The sequence below is a fragment of the Patella vulgata genome, chromosome 4 (assembly GCF_932274485.2).
Source record: "Patella vulgata chromosome 4, xgPatVulg1.2, whole genome shotgun sequence".
Taxonomy (NCBI): Eukaryota; Metazoa; Mollusca; class Gastropoda; family Patellidae; genus Patella; species Patella vulgata.
Genome location: NC_065882.2, coordinates 41075141 through 41093388, shown reverse-complemented (window position 1 = coordinate 41093388; position 18248 = coordinate 41075141). Strand labels below are relative to the sequence as shown.

The 18248-nt window shown below is 37.3% G+C and overlaps 1 protein-coding gene across 1 annotated transcript in view; it reads right to left on the bottom strand.

The window, feature by feature from the left end:
* Nucleotides 1-18248, bottom strand: part of LOC126818819 (laminin subunit alpha-1) — a 295094-nt gene that overhangs the window by 179050 nt on the left and 97796 nt on the right. The gene's annotated exons all lie outside the window — the stretch shown is intronic.

The window sequence follows — 18248 nt, the reverse complement described above, 5'->3', positions numbered from 1 at the left end:
TGTTACGGTAAAACTCCTGTTTTTAGGAATGTGGGATTGTTTAATTTTTTAAAATCGGTACAGACTTGAAAGTTTGTGCATGCAGAGCGTCTTCTGAACAAACTGATGTTTAGTCATCATATTTGCAGTTGACATATTCTGTCAAAATAATTCCTTACACCGGTGGTAATTATTTCATTGTATTGTGCACAAACGTCATTCCTTAAATAGCCCCACATCCCTTTAACAACTTATAAAGCATGATTTTTCTGTTAGGCAATTTATTCTACACTGTTTGATGTGCTTTATAACTATTGAAGAGGCTCGAATTCATAAGATCTGGTTGTTAGATGTGTTTACTCAGTTTGTATTTGAAATTTACAACGGGTGTCAGTTAAGGTAAAATTTGACTCGTATATAAATTGATTGGAATAAATCAGTTTTACTCATTGGTTGTTTATATTGTTTTATTTACCTAATAATAAACTATAGCTTGGCTCGCCATCACGACAGAGATTAGTTCACCGATGTTTTTGTAATAAAGAACAATAGTATTGTTTGCTGATTAGCGTTATGATTTTAGACAAAATGATAAGTTCACCAATGTTTTTGTAATAAAGTAGACCTGTATTGTTTGTTGATTGACTTTATCCAACGATTTAAAAAAATATGGCGATGGTTAATATTAGGTCAAAAATAATTCTTTAAAGTGTGCCGGAGCTCCAACAACGTATAGCAGGCATGATGAAAGGGGCCACTCTCAGCCCACTGTAGACGCAGCGTCGTGGGCGTGTCTGGCTTCAATCAAACCTATTGAAGCATCTGGCGACTTTATTTCACAAAACGATTCAAATGTTGAGACACAGATGGATACTGTATCGCCTGTTTGTCTGTGAACCATTTAATAATAAACTGTCCGCAGTATGTCCGATATGCAGTGAACCATTTAATAATGCACTGCCCTCCGTCATTCCGAAAATGATGGAAAGATAACAGGTATTGGAGGCTGACAATAATGAGCGGATTAAGATCCCTGGCCGAAGTCCAATAATGAGCGGAGATACCGATTTCAATGGCAGGGAATTTAGGACAATGAGCCAAGGGCATGCTAGAACCTCTGAATGAGGGTAGGCAGACCAAAGTTTGCGCACTTTAGGAGGGGATGGGGGCAGGATTGGGAAAATTTGGGTTATGTGGCACATGTTAGAAGTGATTTGACATCTATGTGAGCCATGACATATCATACATTGACACTTGGTTAAGGGATTATGTTGCAATTTTCCTAAGTTCATTTAAAAAAATAAATAAGACAAATTAGTTGATTCTGAATATTATGGAAATATTAATCCGGCTGTGAAATCTATTCTGGAAGTCATCCGTGGAAGTCAGGTTCTGATTGAGCTTGTATGGGGCCCTTACATCATCAATGAAAAATGGACATATTCTGTACGTACAATGAGTGCGATTCTGTACATACAATGAGTGCGATTGGTTTGTAGTATCTCTGGATTTGGTTTGGAAAAATATGAAATGCTTTTCGTCCATTTCGCGAAATTGTTCAATTTTTTTTTCATTTCGCGTAGAACCAAGAAACTGTAAGTTTTCATTTCGCGTAGAACCAAGAAACTGTAAGAAGCGATAGAGTTCTGAATACTGATTTTTCCTAATGAAACTTGTTAACAGTTAGCACTTACAAGTAATGCGAAAGGTGGTTTGAGCAGACTGGAAGTGATGTAAATCTTTAACGTGCACGAAAATTGAAAAACCACACTAGTTATGTCAATTCCCTAACGATTTTCGAAAAAGTTATATTTTTGTACAGCCGGGGATACTGCGGATGCTATAACTGTCGAATTGAGATACCATGTTCTAATTTTTTCTTTAAAATTTGAAAATTTACTAAATTGTTAATTCTTGGAATTTTGAGTTTTCAGTTACATGTATATATTTGGATTTAAGTTTATTATGCTGTGAATTGTTTAACTTTATTTTTTAATTGCCTTCTATTGGAAGGCGCATGCAAAGAACATGTCAATATCTGAGTTATTCATGTGTGTCTGTGGTGTGTGGGGCTAGTCTTTGCCTTGCATCCAGTCGCCATGTAATGTTTTGGGCAGCATGAAAGCCTGGTTAAGCACTGCCATGCAGGTCTAGTTATTATTCTTTTTTTATTGGGGGAGCTTACAGCTGCTGTATGAGAGATAGAGGTCTGAAGTTTGATTTTTTTCCGTAAAGTGTGGTGCAGTTTGTAATGGCCTATTGGCCCATTATGGTCTATAGATTAATAGACAAGGCTTTATTGTTGAACATGTGCTTTATTGGATGGTAAAACAATATGGATGCCCCTAGCCTTGTGACCACTAGGCCTAGAGTGTACAACAGATCATGTGATAGGTCATGTGAGTTATTTATAGATATTTAAAGGAACAGTGCTTGAATATGAATATATATGAGGATATTACATCCCTCCCTAAATAAAATGAAAAGATTACAAGCACTATACCGTGAAGTATCTAAACATAAAATATAATACTAAATGGTTCATGGAAAAGTTTTAAAGTCTTGTAGTGGTTTTAGTCTTTGATTTATGGCATGTACGGTTGTAGGAACTGCATATGCAGGGATTATTGTGCCCTAGTTCACACATACGCAAAAATAACATTTCTATTTTAACACATATTAACACATTTCTGACCTTATATAGGTCTAATGCACAAAAGGATTATTATGCCCTATACAACACTTGTGCATTTTAATCACATCTGTAGTCTTTTAGGTAGGACGGTTTATTTCTTGTCCGATGACTTGTTCGTAACTTTATTGGTGTATTAGACGCAATTATTTTATCTGTGGACTTCTCTGTCGGTATCGGAACTGGTTTAGTGGGTGTTTTAGGTAGGTATAACGGTAAGTTATTATTTGGTTCCAATTCCAGATCTTCCTTTTCTTCGACAGGAATGTTAAATCTCACTTTCTTAAATCTTGAGGAGTTTCTAGTTATTTTCTTCTTCGCGTTTTGCGCAGTTATCATGCTTCCTTTACGTTTTATGATATCATACGTTTCTGGCTGATACGTAGGAACTAATTTTCCTTTTTCTTCGCTTTTCAGCATTACTGTATCTCCAGTCTTCAAGTCACTTGATTTAGCTTTTACCAAGTTATCGGCTCTTGTCTTCATATTGTATTTTGCTCAGCTGTCATTGTTTCTAACAATCTCATCGATAATTGTATTGTATCGAGGTTCTGTTACAGAAGGGAGCTTAGTGTTCGGCTCTCTTCCGAATAATAATCGATGTGGTGTAAAACCTGTAGAGCTATGTGGTGTTGCTCTGTATTGGCGTAAAAATCTACACACTTCTTGTTTCCAATTACGCTTTTCAACTATAGCTGCTCGTACTATTTTCATTAATGGTTTGTTAAAAGCTTCTGCTTGTGCATTTGCTCTAGGCCAACAGGGAGTTATCCTTCTGTGCCTAAAACAAATGTTTTCAGCATATTTCTCGAACTGGTAACTGTTGAACGGACTACCATTATCAGTTTTGATAATTTAAGGAATTCCGAACGTGCTCAGAATTTTGTCCAAAACAGGTATAGTTGCATTCGCCGAAGTAGATCTCATTATCTCCACCACAGGATACCTTGTGTATTCATCAATTACTACAAACAAATAATCACCACTTGGCAGAGGTCCACAAAAATCAGCACTCAGGTTTGACCATGGTTAACACCTGGTCGAACATTACGTACATCAGATAAACTACTTTTAAAGCCCAAAACTGTTCAACTAGTCTCTTATGGTCAGCGCTCGTTTAGTTATCAAGCACCTGTTTTATGGAATAATCTACCATTTAGTTTAAGATGTTTTACATCTCTATATTCTTTTAAAAAACAACTTAAAACACATTTATTTAATCAGGCTTTTAACTGACTCTGTATACAATCGTTAACATGTCCATAATCTTGTTGTTTATGTATGATTTACATTGTCACTTTGTAAAGTGCTCCTGAACATGTTATATGAAAGGGTGCACTATAAATATGCTGTAATAATAATAATAATAATAATAATCTTGAGAGGTTCTTTATGTTTACGATCTCGAGTCCCTGTTGTTGCTTGACAAGCAATGCATTTCGAAATTTTCTCTTCCACTAGTTGGTTATCGTCCGGGAACCATATTTTTGATCGTATAAATGATTTCGTTCTTGTCATACCCTGGTGACCTTCATGGGCAAGTTCGACAGCTTTTTCTTGTAATGATTTTGGTAGAACTATTCTTCCTTCTCGAAGCAGTATATTGTCTTGGTGGACAACTAATTCGTCTTTAACCGATTTTAGGGCGTTCAGCTCTTCTAAGTTGATTCCATCATTAATATTCACGTCCTTAGCAAGGTACCATTTACCATTCCTTGCAAATTCAATGGCTTTCAAAATAGTCTGGTCCTTCGCAGTTTCTTGTTTTACTTCATCTAACGTCATCGCCTTTGGTACCGCAGACTCAGCAAGAAAGTTGACATATTCATCTGCTAATGCTCCTTGTTTTGAGCTACCATCAACTGGATGTCTTGACATGTAATCTACTATATTTTCTGTTCCAGGCTTGTAGATTATGGTAAATTTATATGGAAGTAGACGAAGTCCCCACCTTTCTATTCTTAGAGGTGGTTTTGATTTCTGCCAGATACGTTCCAGCGGCTTATGGTCAGTGATGATTAAGAAGTGAGGGGAACCACGGAGGTAAGTATCAAAATGCTCACATCCCCATACAACACCAAGTGCTTCACGTTCAGTTTGACTGTATCTGGATTCTACATGAGATAAAGCTCGGCTTGCATAAGCGATAACTTTACTGTCTTGTGTCAAAATTGCGGCTAGTCCTACAGGACTTGCATCAACTATTAATTCTGTCTTCTTCCTTGGATCGAAGTAAACAATTACAGTTTCTTCAGAAAGTTTTTCTTTGAGTTTGTCGAAAGCAGCATCTTGGTCTTCTGACCATTTCCATTCGACGTCCTTGTGTGTCAATCTTCGCAGAGGCTCGCTAATTGTTGCATAATCTTTGATAAATCTTGAGCAATAACTGGTCATACCCAGAAAACTTCTTAGGTCCTTTACTGTTTCTGGTTGTCTTGTCTCTCTGATGGCTTTGACTTTCTCGGGATCGGGAGACGTTCCATTTCCCGAGAAAATAACTCCAAAGAACGATATCTTGGATTGGTGAAATTCACATTTCTTCTTGTTCAGAGTTAAACCAGCTTCTTCAAGTGCTTTAAATGTTGCCTCTAATGCTCTGTCGTGATCAATTTTTGGCTGCACCAAAAACTATTATATCATCTGAGATATTCTTTGTACCAGGGATATCTTGAATTATTCCTCGGATTGCTTCTTGAAACACTTCTGAGGCTGATGATATACCAAAATTCAACCTTTTATATCTGTAAATACCCATGTGAGTATTAAACGCAGTTATATATCTGGAGCCAGCATCTAGTTCCAATTGGTGATATCCTGATCTCAAATCTAGCTTACTAAAGATTTTAGCGCCATTCAAATCATAAATGAGCTCTTCCAGGGTAGGTAACAGATGTCTTTCACGTAAAATTGCCTTGTTGGCCTCTCGCATTTCAACACAAAGCCTAATTTCTTCTGGATCCTTCTTCGGTGGGGTGACAATCCCAGAGATCCATGGTGTAGGAATACCTTCAACTTTTTCGATTATGTCTTCCTTTAATAGCTTCTCGATTTCAGCTGCCACTTTCTTCCTCAAATAGAAAGGCGTTCTTCTGTTTTTGACTGCGACTGGTTTTACGGTTTTATCGATGTGGAGCTTGACTGTACACCCACGCAATTTACCAATTCCGTTAAAGATCTTGCTGTGTGTCTCAAATGGTTCGTCAATGTTATTGATAATCTTGATTAGCCCTAAGTCTGTTGCAGTCTTAAATCCAATTAAAGATCCATGATTTCCTTTGATGACATTAAATTCGACGAGTTTTATCGGTCTGTTTCTTCAACGGCAACTGTGCATGTGCCTTTAGTTTCTATGGTTTCTCCTCCGTATGTCACAAGTTTTGACCTTCTGTCTTTGTTAATTGTAGGAGATCCAATTCTTTTGTGTGTACATTCATCTAACACATCAACCGATGCACCTGAATCAATCAACAACTCTTCTCGCCTGCCTTCCAAGGTCAGGTTGACCCTTGGTGACCTCTTCCTGATTCTGTGCCTGTTAGTTTCTGTTACGCCTATTCCATAACAATATTCAGGATCTTCATCTGTTCCGGATTCTTCATCATAATCTTCATGACTGTTAATTTTCTTAATTTGTTTCTTTCCAGATGTTTTATCTCGGCACACATGTGAAAAATGACCACGTTTCCCACAGTGATAGCATTTCGCTTGTTTAGCTCGACACTTTCCCTTGTGAGGCCAGTCTGACCCACAACTGAAAGATTTGTTAGAGTTACATGTAGTACTACTTGGTGTACGAAATCTTCGCCATGATTTGCTTTTGTGTCGACTGCTCACATTTGGTCTAGTCTTTGGTCGACCCCTTTAATCTGGTGCATTAACCTTATTCACAAATCCTTGGTTTCTCTCTATTTCTGCAATGTGACTGTTAGCCGAATCCATAGCTTTGCCTAATTTAATGACTTTCTCAAGCGTGTCATATTTCTCTGGTTCACCGAATACTTTTCTACGAATGTCATTTGATTTGCAGGTTTGTATAAGTTGTGAACGAATTCTTTTATTTGTGTCTTCAAAGGGACAATCTTTGCCCAAAGCTCGAAGTTCTGTCACGAATTCATCAAAAGTTTGACCATCTTTTTGTTTACAATTCTGGAAGTTATATTCAGCCATGGTGTCATTCTTCTTTGACTCAAAAACACCATTGAGAACTTCTACAGTTGCATCATATGTTCCTTCGGCTTCACCTTTATTTGCGTCATAAACATTAAAGACGTCTTCCACGGCACAATGAAGGAGTAAGGCTCTACGTCGTTCATCATTTGTGATTGCCATACCCGTGAACATATTCTCAAGTCTTTGCACATACTTCTTCCATCTTTTTCCAACATTTGTTTTGTTGGGATCAGTGTTGTCAATTTGAAAGGCTGGGAAGATTGGCAAGGCAGAATCCATTTTGTTTTGGCCCACACAACATTTCAGTTTCAATCTTTGGGTTTAATTTTAACCTTCAAAGTCAATTTTTCTAAGGCAAACTTAGCTTTATTAGGTGGCAGGATTCCACATCTTAATTTTCCAATGATCCTCGTCGCCAATGTAATGGCCTATTGGCTCATTATGGTCTATAGATTAATAGACAAGGCTTTATTGTTGAACATGTGCTTTATTGGATGGTAAAACAATATGGATGCCACTAGTCTTGTGACCACTAGGCCTAGAGTGTACAACAGATCATGTGATAGGTCATGTGAGTTATTTATAGATATTTAAAGGAACAGTGCTTGAATATGAATATTTATGAGGATATTACACAGTTACTCCTTAAAGCTATCTCGAAATTTTTAGGAACACCGGAGGTGACTTTAAATTCAAAAAATGAAAATCAGACATAATTCTGTTAGTTTTCAAACGCTTTCTTTAATAGTTACATTTTTGGATAGCCGGAGACATTGCTGAGTGGATAGCAGTTCAAATCCGTCGAACTTAGAAACTTTGTCGATCTCATTTTTGGGGTAAAAATTGGAAAACTTTTATTTCTTGGAATTTTTCAATTCTGATTACATTTTTTGGATAGCTGACATCGATCTGATTCCAGCGATATAAGTTTGGTTCTGAAATGTTAACTTTAAATTTTCACTTTTTTTTGGCATTTTAGTCAAAAACTGTAAGGCTTATTTTTTTTAAAACAACGTCAACGATTTTTCTGAAACTTCAGAAAGATGAAAAGGTATCTCTGAATTAGTGGTTAAACTATAAATGAAAATCTTCTAATGGGGCTGTCACACATTGACGTATAGCATCAGCGTATGCCGATGTATGAAAAATTTAGCAAACACGCTGGTGTACATTCAATATGTTATGGGTATGTTTTTATCAAGTTACGAGAACGCTGAAATACGATGGTATAAGTTGTTAACGCCGAACGCGGCACAAAATTTTCAGCGTATGCCAACATATTGCTTACACGTTAGGCGTAAGTTAGAAGTACGCGACAGGTAAGTTATGCAGGCGTTCACGCATGTTACATGTAAGTTACCCATAAGTGGACATCAGACCCGTCAACCCCTCAGAGCTGAAATGCAGTAAAGTAGTTTAAAAAAGGCAGTAGAAACCATGATTTGGCAGTAGATTTCCAAAAACGCGTAAATTCGCACTTCCAAGGGTAATTAATTTAGAAATGATACACTGAACTGCAGGCCCAACAATACAAAAATTGCATTAAATGGGTAATAGATAAAATATACACAAGCAATGGTACCATATCTAAAATTATTTATGTAATTAAACCAAAATTGAATATGTAGCCTACAGTCGTACAGAATGAAATAATTAGTAACGTAAAAAATAATTAAAATTACCAGTCCAGTAGTACTGGCAGTAACACTTTTCTTTTGTTTTACTTAGCATGATTTTAAAAAATATCTTTGTGACGTGTTCCCCATTCCAGAGTTTTTAACAATATTGTTTCATGTAAGATAATTGGTGTGCTTCTTACATTCTATAGTATTTCTACATTAGGAATAGAGGGGAGGGGGGCGTAAAAAATTAGTTTTGCATAACGTAACGACTAAATATTGGTATCGATTTAATCATGCCCCCCATGGCGATTATCCTCTCAATGTACAGGATTTCTTTCTCCTGTGATTGCGTAAATCTGCTTTTACATTTATTCGAGAGAGTGTTCCATGTAAGTCAGAATCGGCTAGGCGTATTCCATCTTGAAATTAAATATCCAGGTTGTGTTGCATTCGAAGTATTGTATTAGATGCTGTACGTACGCGCGCAAACGGAAATGTCAGCCATTGCTGCCGTAAATTGGTCGCTATTTGTTTAGTTTATCGCTACACATTTTAAGAGTATTTGGAACACTTGCCAATAATTATATCCACTTTATTTACTCTAAAATAGATTGAAAAGAATTTGAGAATAAATCTCTTAGCTAAATTACACCTTACAATATCCCAAATCGATGTTGATAACCGAAAGTCGCGATCTTTATTGTTGGACTAAGACTAGTAATTATTTCCCCTTATTTCATGATGGACGAATGAAGTGCGAGTTATAAATAGACAATTTTTCCCTTAATTTTTTTCTCCCCTCTTCACAAATGTAGTGCGAAATATAAACAGACAATTTTTCCCATAATTTTTTTCTCCCCTCTTCCTGCATTTTTGGGTTGACTTTTTGGTCTAGAATTGGTGAAAAGGGATCAAATTTGCAATTTCATAGCAGTTTGGGGTAATACTGATGATATTACAGCGGAGGGATAGGGGGTGTAAAGTGTCTTTCTGCAGAGCAATCATTGTGTCGGAAGTGAGATTTTCACCCCAGTCAACTTCAAATCCGTGTAGCAAAAAATCTAAATGGTCAAACCCCTACAAAATTATGATGAGGAGATTGCCAAATATTGTGCCTATAAAGATTGGAACCAACGGAATGTTGAGAAAAAAGCTACAGCCTGTGATGTTACAGCCATTTAACATTGAAGTCAATGGGCAAATAATTGCTAGTCTGAGTCCTGATTACATGCAAAGAGTTGCTTCCCTCAGTTCCATAGTTTTGGCGAGAAAATTAAAAAACTCTTTGTTTGAAAATGCGGAAGAAATCTATTACCGCGCAGTAGAGCGGTACATGAGGCCTTTTCGCGGCACTTTACCGCTTGATGCGGTAGAGTTGACAGGTCTGGTTGACATATGTCGGCTACCAGCAGGGCAATTGAGCCGCGTACGGGTAACCTATTTCTAACCTATAGGCAACGTACTTCTGACGTCCTTAGAACTTACTGAACGTGTTTGAAATGTGTGTAGAACGCACTGAACGTGTAGCGTATTCACCAGACTGTTACACTATAACGTTTTAGACAACTTATTCCGACGTATGAAATAATTATCCAATACGCTGGCATACGCTGAAGCTGAGTTTAAAAATCAAGAGGATGCTCTTTTTGGACACATATATAACGTACTTCTAACGCGCTGAATGAATATATAACCTATGTTTAACGTATGAGTAACTTATTCATAATTTATCCCCAACGTAAACATAACTTATACAAGCATATGACAGCATGTGCCCAGCAAATTTTTAGCGTTCTTGACTTATGCGGAACTGGCGCAGAACGTGTTGGAAGTACTTCGACGACCATGTGACGTCACGTGACGTGGGTGTCGATAGCTCAAGACGCCTCCCAAAAAATCAAGGAAAGTTGCAGGAAGGGGCCGATCTAAGCAATCTTCATCCTTACCAGCTCCACGCCCACCCTCGTCCCCATCTTCATCCGACCAATATCACCCCCGTGCAGGATCCAGTGCGTCCCCAGTATTTTCTGTGGCGGCATCTAAGGCCTTGATGTCATCTCAAGCCCCAAACAACAAGCTAAAGTCCATGCATGATTTCCTGCAGGAGAACCCATGCTCTGGGACATAAAACTCACAGACTTTAGGATGACTGAAAAGAAGAACAAGCTGTGGGAGGACCAGGGGGCGAAGTTGGACAAGACAGCTGATTATCTGAAGGGCTGGTTTAAGTCTCTCAGGGACAACTACACACGCCTCCACAAAAAGAAGATAGGTTGCCAGGCAACAAAACATACGCCCACAGCAGCTAAATCGTCAGAGTGGTCAATAAGTACTGTCGCATATTTATTCTTTTGTAAGTAATAAGGGGCATTTAATAGACAATTTCATACAGATGACATTATAATTTTCGTCGTTTGAGGGTTCACAAGGTTCTAAAAACTAAAACAAGTGCCGTAACTCAGGAAGTAATCGACAGAAATTGTTGAAATTCAACAGGCTTTTTCGTTTTACTAATTCAAAATAATGCTTATAAATTTCACATCTATGGCAAGGTTTGGGGGCATTTGTGTGGAACTTTTCACCACAGGAGTTCCACAAGATATTGGGTTTCTGGAAATAAAAACATTCCACAAGACTTTCGACTTAAAATAGTATTCATAGTGTGTTTTGGGTCTGTGGTGTTTTTCACCACAAGAGATCCACAAGATATTGGACATAGAAAAAATATCAATTATTTCAAAAAATTTCTTTTCAGACATCCCTATATGCCTGTGTGGTACCACATTCCACACGATTTTCGACTTAAAATAATATTCATAGAGTGTTTTGGGTCTATGGTGTTTTTCACCACAAGAGTTTCACAAGATATTGGACATAGAAAAAATATCAATTTTTTCAAAAATTTCTTCTCAGACATCCCTATATGCCTGTGTGCTACCACATTCCACAAGATTTACGACTTAGAATAATTTTGATAGAGTGTTTTGGGTCTGTGGTGTTTTTCACCACAAGAGTTCCTTTTATCCAAAAATTCTTGTCAGACCTCCCTATGTGCCTGTGTGTGGTACCACATTCCACACGATTTTTGACTTAGAATAATTTTGATACAGTGTTTTTGAAATGTAAGTTTATAACCCAAATATCTCGGTTCCTTTTGATATTTGTGCATATCAGATCGTAACCTCCTGAATTATGGCCCCTGATTGTACGAAAATTCGCGTTTTTAGCTTGTGGACCCTATAGATGTCATAATTTTTATCCGATTTAAAAAACGTTTTAGTATATTACTTTTACATCCTAAGGATGGTTTCGTGAATTTCGTGAAAATCGGCCCAAAACTGACAGACAAAATGGCCGTCCCTCGTTCTCAAATAGTGTAAAAATATGGTATATCAAGGTTGTGGACCCTCTAGAGGTCACAATTTTCTACTGATTTTGATGAAACTTGAAATGTAAGTTTATAGCCCAAAGATCTCGGTTCCTGTCAATATTCGCGCATATCGGACTTTAACGTCCTGAATTATGGCCCCGGATATAGTACAGAAAATCGCGTTTTTAGCTTGTGGACCCTAAAGCGGTCATAATTTTTATGCGATTTAAAAAAACGTTTGAATATATCACCGTTACACCCTAAGGATGGTTGTGTTCGAATTTAGTAAAAATCAGACCAAAACTGACAGACAAAATGGCCGCCCCTCTTACTCAAATAGCATAAAAATATGATATATCAAGGTTGTGGATCTCGGTTCCTTTCGATATTCGCACATACTGGACCTTAACTTCCGGAATTATGGCCCCTGATTGTACGAGAAATTGCGTTTTTAGTCTTGTGGACCCTATAGAGCTCTTATTTTTTATCCGATTTAAAACCAACGGCTGCCAGGCAGGATACGCCCACATTTTGCAGGAGATGGATAGAGAACAAGCCATGTACAAATCTGAGTTTTTGTACAATCAGGGACCATAATCCAGGAAGTTACGATCCGATATGCGCCAATATCAAAAGGAACCAAGATCTTTGGTTATAAACATGCATTTCAAGTTTCATCAAAATCGGCACAAAATTGTGACCTCCAGAGGGTCAACAACCTTGATATACCAGATATTTACACTATTTGCGTAAGAGGGGCGGCCATTTTGTCGGTCAGTTTTGGTCTGATTTTTACGAAATTCAAACTCAACCTTCATTACGGTGTAACGGTGATATAATGTTTTTTTGAAATCGGATAATAATTGTGACCTTCAGAGGGACCACAAGCGAAACCAGCGGCTGCCAGGCAGGATACGCCCACATTTTCGAGAGATGGATAGAGAACAAGCTAAAAAGAAAGTGATTTTTCGTACAATCAGGGGCCATAATTCAGGAAGTTACGGTCCGATATGCGCGAATATAGAAAGGAACCGAGATCTCTGGGTTATAAACTTACATTTCAAGTTTCAACAAAATCGGATAAAAATTGTGACCTCTATAGGGTCCACAACCTTGATATACCATATTTTTACACTATTTGAGAACGAACAGTGGCCATTTTGTCTGTCAATTTTGGGCCGATTTTCATGAAATTCAAACTCATTCGTCCTTAGGGTGTAACGGTGATATAATAATACGTTTTTTTAAATCAGATAAAAATTATGACCTCTATAGGGTCCACAAACTAAAAGCGCGATTTTTCGTACAATCAGGGGCCATAATTCAGGAAGTTACGGTCCGATATGCGCAAATATCGAAAGGAACCGAGATCTTTGGGTTATAAACTTACATTTCAAGTTTCAACAAAATCGGATAAAAATTGTGACCTCTATAGGGTCCACAACCTTGATATACCATATTTTTACGCTATTTGAGAACGAATGGTGGCCATTTTGTCTGTCAATTTTGGGTCGATTTTCATAAAATTTGAACTCATTCATCCTTAGGGTATAATGGTGATATAATAATACAGTTTTTTAAATCGGATAAAAATTATGACCTCTATGGGTCCACAAGCTAAAAAAGCTATTTTTTGTACAATCAGGGGCCATAATTCCGGAAGTGTTATGGTCCGATATGCGCGAATATCAAAAGGAACCGAGATCTTTGGGTTATAAACTTACATTTCAAGTTTCAACAAAATCAGATAAAAATTGTGACCTCTATAGGGTCCACAACCTTGATATACCATATTTTTACGCTATTTGAGAACGAACGGCGGTCATTTTGTCTGTCAATTTTCATGAAATTCGAACTCAGCCGTCCTTAGGATGTATCGGTGATATAATAATACGTTTTTTTAAATCGGATAAAAATTATTACCTCTATAGGGTCCACAAGCTAAAAATGCGATTTTTCGTACAAACAGGGAAATAATCCATGAAGTTTCGATCCGATACATGCCAATATCGAAAGCAGCCAAGATCTTTTGGAAATAAACCTATATTTCAAGTTTCGTCAAAATCGGATAAGAATTGTGAACTGTAGAGTGTCCACAAACAAATTGTGGATGGACGGACGGACGTCCGGACGGACAGGGGTGACGACAATATACGTCTACATGAAAATGTGGGCATATAAAAAAAGGAGATTTTTCGACAATCAGGGGCCATAATTCAGGAAGTTACGATTCGATATGCGCAAATATTGAGAGAAACCAAGATCTTTGGGTTTTAAACGTGCATTTTAAGTTTCATCAAAATCGGATTAAAATTGTGACCTCTACTGGGTCCACAACCATATATACCATATTTTTACAATATTCATGTACAAGCGGCGGCCATTTTGTCCGTCAGTTTTGGGCCAATTTTCACGAAATTCGAATTCAGCCTTCATTGCGTTGTAACTGAGATCTTTGGGTTATAAACTTACATTTCAAGTTTCAACAAAATCGGATAAAAATTGTGACCTCTATAGGGTCCAAAACCTTGATATACCATATTTTTATGCTATTTGAGAATGAACGGCGGCCATTTTGTCTGTCAATTTTGGGCCGATTTTCACGATATTCAAACTCAGCCGTCCTTAGGGTGTAACGGTGATATACTAAAACGTTGATATATTAAAACGTTTTTTTAAATTGGATAAAAATTGTGACCTCTGGAGGGACCAAAAGCCCAAAACACGATTTTTCGTACAATCAGGGGCCATAATTCAGGAAGTTACGATCTGATATGCGCAAATATCTAAAGGAACCAAGATCTGTGGGTTATAAACGTGCATTGCAAGTTTCATCAAAATCGGGTCAAAATTGTGACCTCTAGAGTGTCCACAAGCTAAAAACGTGATTTTTCGTACAATCAGGGGCCATAATCCATGAAGTTATGGTCTGATACATGCCAATATCGAAAGGAACCTAGATCTTAGGGACATAAAGCTATATTTCAAGTTTCATTGAAATCAGATAAAAATTGTAACTTGTAGAGTGTCCACAAACAAATTGTGGACGGACGGACAAACAGGGGCGAAGACAATATACGTCCACATGAAAATGTGGGCGTATAAAAACGTTTTAGTGTATCACCGTTACACCTTAAGGATGGTTGAGTACGAGGGGGGGCCATTTTGTCTGTCGTTTTGGTCTGATTTTTACGAAATTCGAACTCAACCATCCTTAGGGTGTAAGGGTAATATATTCAAACGGTTATATTTCAAGTTTCAATAAAATCGGATAAAAATTATTGTGACCTCTATAGGGTCCACAAGCTAACCAGCGGCTGCCAGGCAGGATACGCCCACATTTTCGAGAGATGGATAGAGAACAAGCTAAAAAGAAAGTGATTTTTCCTACAATCAAGGGCCATAATTCAGGAAATTACAATCCGATATGCGCAAATATCGAAAGGAACCAAGATCTTTGGGTTATAAACTTACATTTCAAGTTTCAACAAAATCGAATAACCAGCGGCTGCCAGGCAGGATACGCCCACATTTTCGAGAGATGGATAGAGAAGCTAAAAAGAAAGTGATTTTTCCTACGATCAAGGGCCATAATTGAGGTAATTACAATTCGATATGCGCAAACATCGAAAGGAACCGAGATCTTTGGGTTATAAACTTACATTTCAAGTTTCAGGAAAATCGGATAAAAATTGTGACCTCTATAGGGTCTACAACCTTGATATACCATATTTTTTTGCTATTTGAGAACAAGGGGCGGCGATTTTGTATGTCAGTTTTGGGACGATTTTCACGAAATTCGAATGCAGCTGTCCTTAGGGTGTAACGGTGATATACTAAAATGTTTGTTCTAAATCGATAAAAATTATGATCTCTATAGGGTCCACAACCTAAAATTGCAATTTTTCCTACAATCAAGGGCCATAATTCAGAAAATTTCAATATGATATGCGCAAATATCGAAAGGAACCAAGATCTTTGGGTTATAAACTTACATTTCAAGTTTCAAGAAAATCGGATAAAAATTGTGACCTCTATAGGGTCCACAACCTTGATATACCATATTTTTTTGCTATTTGAAAACGAACGGCGGCCATTTTGTCTGTCAATTTTGGGCCGATTTTCACGAAATTTGAACACAGCTGTCCTTAGGGTGTAATGGTGATATACTAAAACGTTTTTTTTAAATCGGATAAAAATTATGACCTCTATAGGGTCTACAAGCTAAAAACGTGATTTTTCGTACAATCAGGGGCCATAATTCAGGAAGTTACGGTCCGATATGCGCGAATATCGATAGGAACCGAGATCTTTAGATTATAAACTTACATTTCAAGTTTCAACAAAATCGAATTAAAATTGTGACCTCTATAGGGTCCACAACCTTGATATACCATATTAATATTGAAAGGAACCGAGATCTTTGGGTTATAAACTAACATTTCAAGTTTCAACAAAATCGGCTAAAAATTGTGACCTCTATAGGGTCCACAACCTTTATATACCATATTTTTATGCTATTTGAGAATGAACGGCGGCCATTTTGTCTGTCAATTATGATCCGATTTTCACAAAATTCGAACTCAGTTGTCCTTAGGGTGTAACGGTGATATATTAATACGTTTTTTTAAATCGGATAAAAATTATGACCGCTATAGGGTCCACAAGCTAAAAACCGATTTTTCGTACAATCAGGGGCCATAATTCACGAAGTTACTGTCTGATATGCGTGAATATCGAAAGGAACCGAGATCTTTAGGTTATAAACCTACATTTCAAGTTTCAACACAATCGGATAAAAATTGTGACCTCTATAGGGTCCACAAGCTAAAAACGAGATTTTTCGTACAAACATGGGCCATAATCCATGAAGTTTCGATCCGATACATGCCAATACTGAAAGCAGCCGAGATCTTTTGGAGATAAACCTATATTTCAAGTTTTGTCAAAATCGGATAAGAATTGTGACCTGTAGAGTGTCCACAAACAATTGTGGTCGGACGGACAGGGGCGACGACAATATACGTCCACATGAAAATGTGGGCGTATAAAAACATAATTTTTCATACAATCAGGGGCCATAATCCATGAAGTTACCATCCGATACATGCCAATATCGAAAGGAACCGAGATCTTATGGAGATAAACCTATATTTCAAGTTTCGTTGAAATCGGATAAGAATTGTGACCTGTAGAGTGTCCACAAACAATTGTGGACGGACTGACAGGGGTGACGACAATATACATCCACATCAGTGATGGGATTTTGCCCGTATATTCCGGACATATCCGACGCTATTTTCCAAACGTCCTAAATTGTCCGACCAGGAATATGCCCAAACGGACATCAAGACATGGTAAATAATATTCAAAATTCCAAAATTAATATAGTGGACTGAGTGTATAACTATTACTCAAGCCCGATTATTGTTGATAATAGGCTGTATAAATTAGGTAATTAAGTGATCAAAGTATTTATCGTTTTATACCGTCTATATGGCTACCTTGATTAACTACTTAATCTGCCTGGATTGGCTGACTTAATTCTTTGTCGGACGATTCATCAATTCAATCCTGAACAGAAGTCATTGCTTCTCCTTTGTCGGACTATATATCAATCCAATAAACTTAATCTACGTGATTAACCCGTGATTTCTCCATTGTCTCATGCTTTAATCTCCTTGATTTCGGCCGTAGACATTATTCATATATGTCAGATATCCTAATAGTATAGAACACCCCAAATGAATATACATTATGTCCGATAACTTGTCTGTGATATTTCTTCAGTAGCAGCTGAAGTTAAATAAAGCTATTTCACACACACGCAAAATGAAAGTAGAAATCTCGCGAGACACGTGGAATTAAGAGGTGTAAACGTGCCGAATCTAATACGTCTGATGTCGGGAGAAAAGATTCTATTTTGATGGCATATTGTCGGATTTATGATCATATTTTGAATGGGGTTTATGTTTTTAAATAAATAAATAAACAAGCTAAGAAATGTTGACGAATATTTTGATTGGAATAACGTAAGTAGTTACGGTAATTGTTTTAGACGATAGCGCGTGCTTAGAGTCGAATGGGATTATTTAGCAGTTGGTGTCACTCGCTCGTTGTATTAGAGCAACATTTACTACGGTTTACGGCCAAATAAATTTCGGGGTTTCATTTTTTTTACCTTCCATATATAAATCGAAACGGAGTATAAGACGAATGACGGACTTTGCTGAAAAATGTATCGGCGTATAAAAATTCCTTCGTTCCAATTTCACAAATTTTGAACCCTGCCAAAGTCTGTCCGATTCGACCAATCTAAGATTATTATGATGTGAATTGTTCAACTTTATTTTTCTATTCCCTTCTATTGTAATGCGTATGTAAAGAACATGTCAATATCTGAGTTATGCATGTG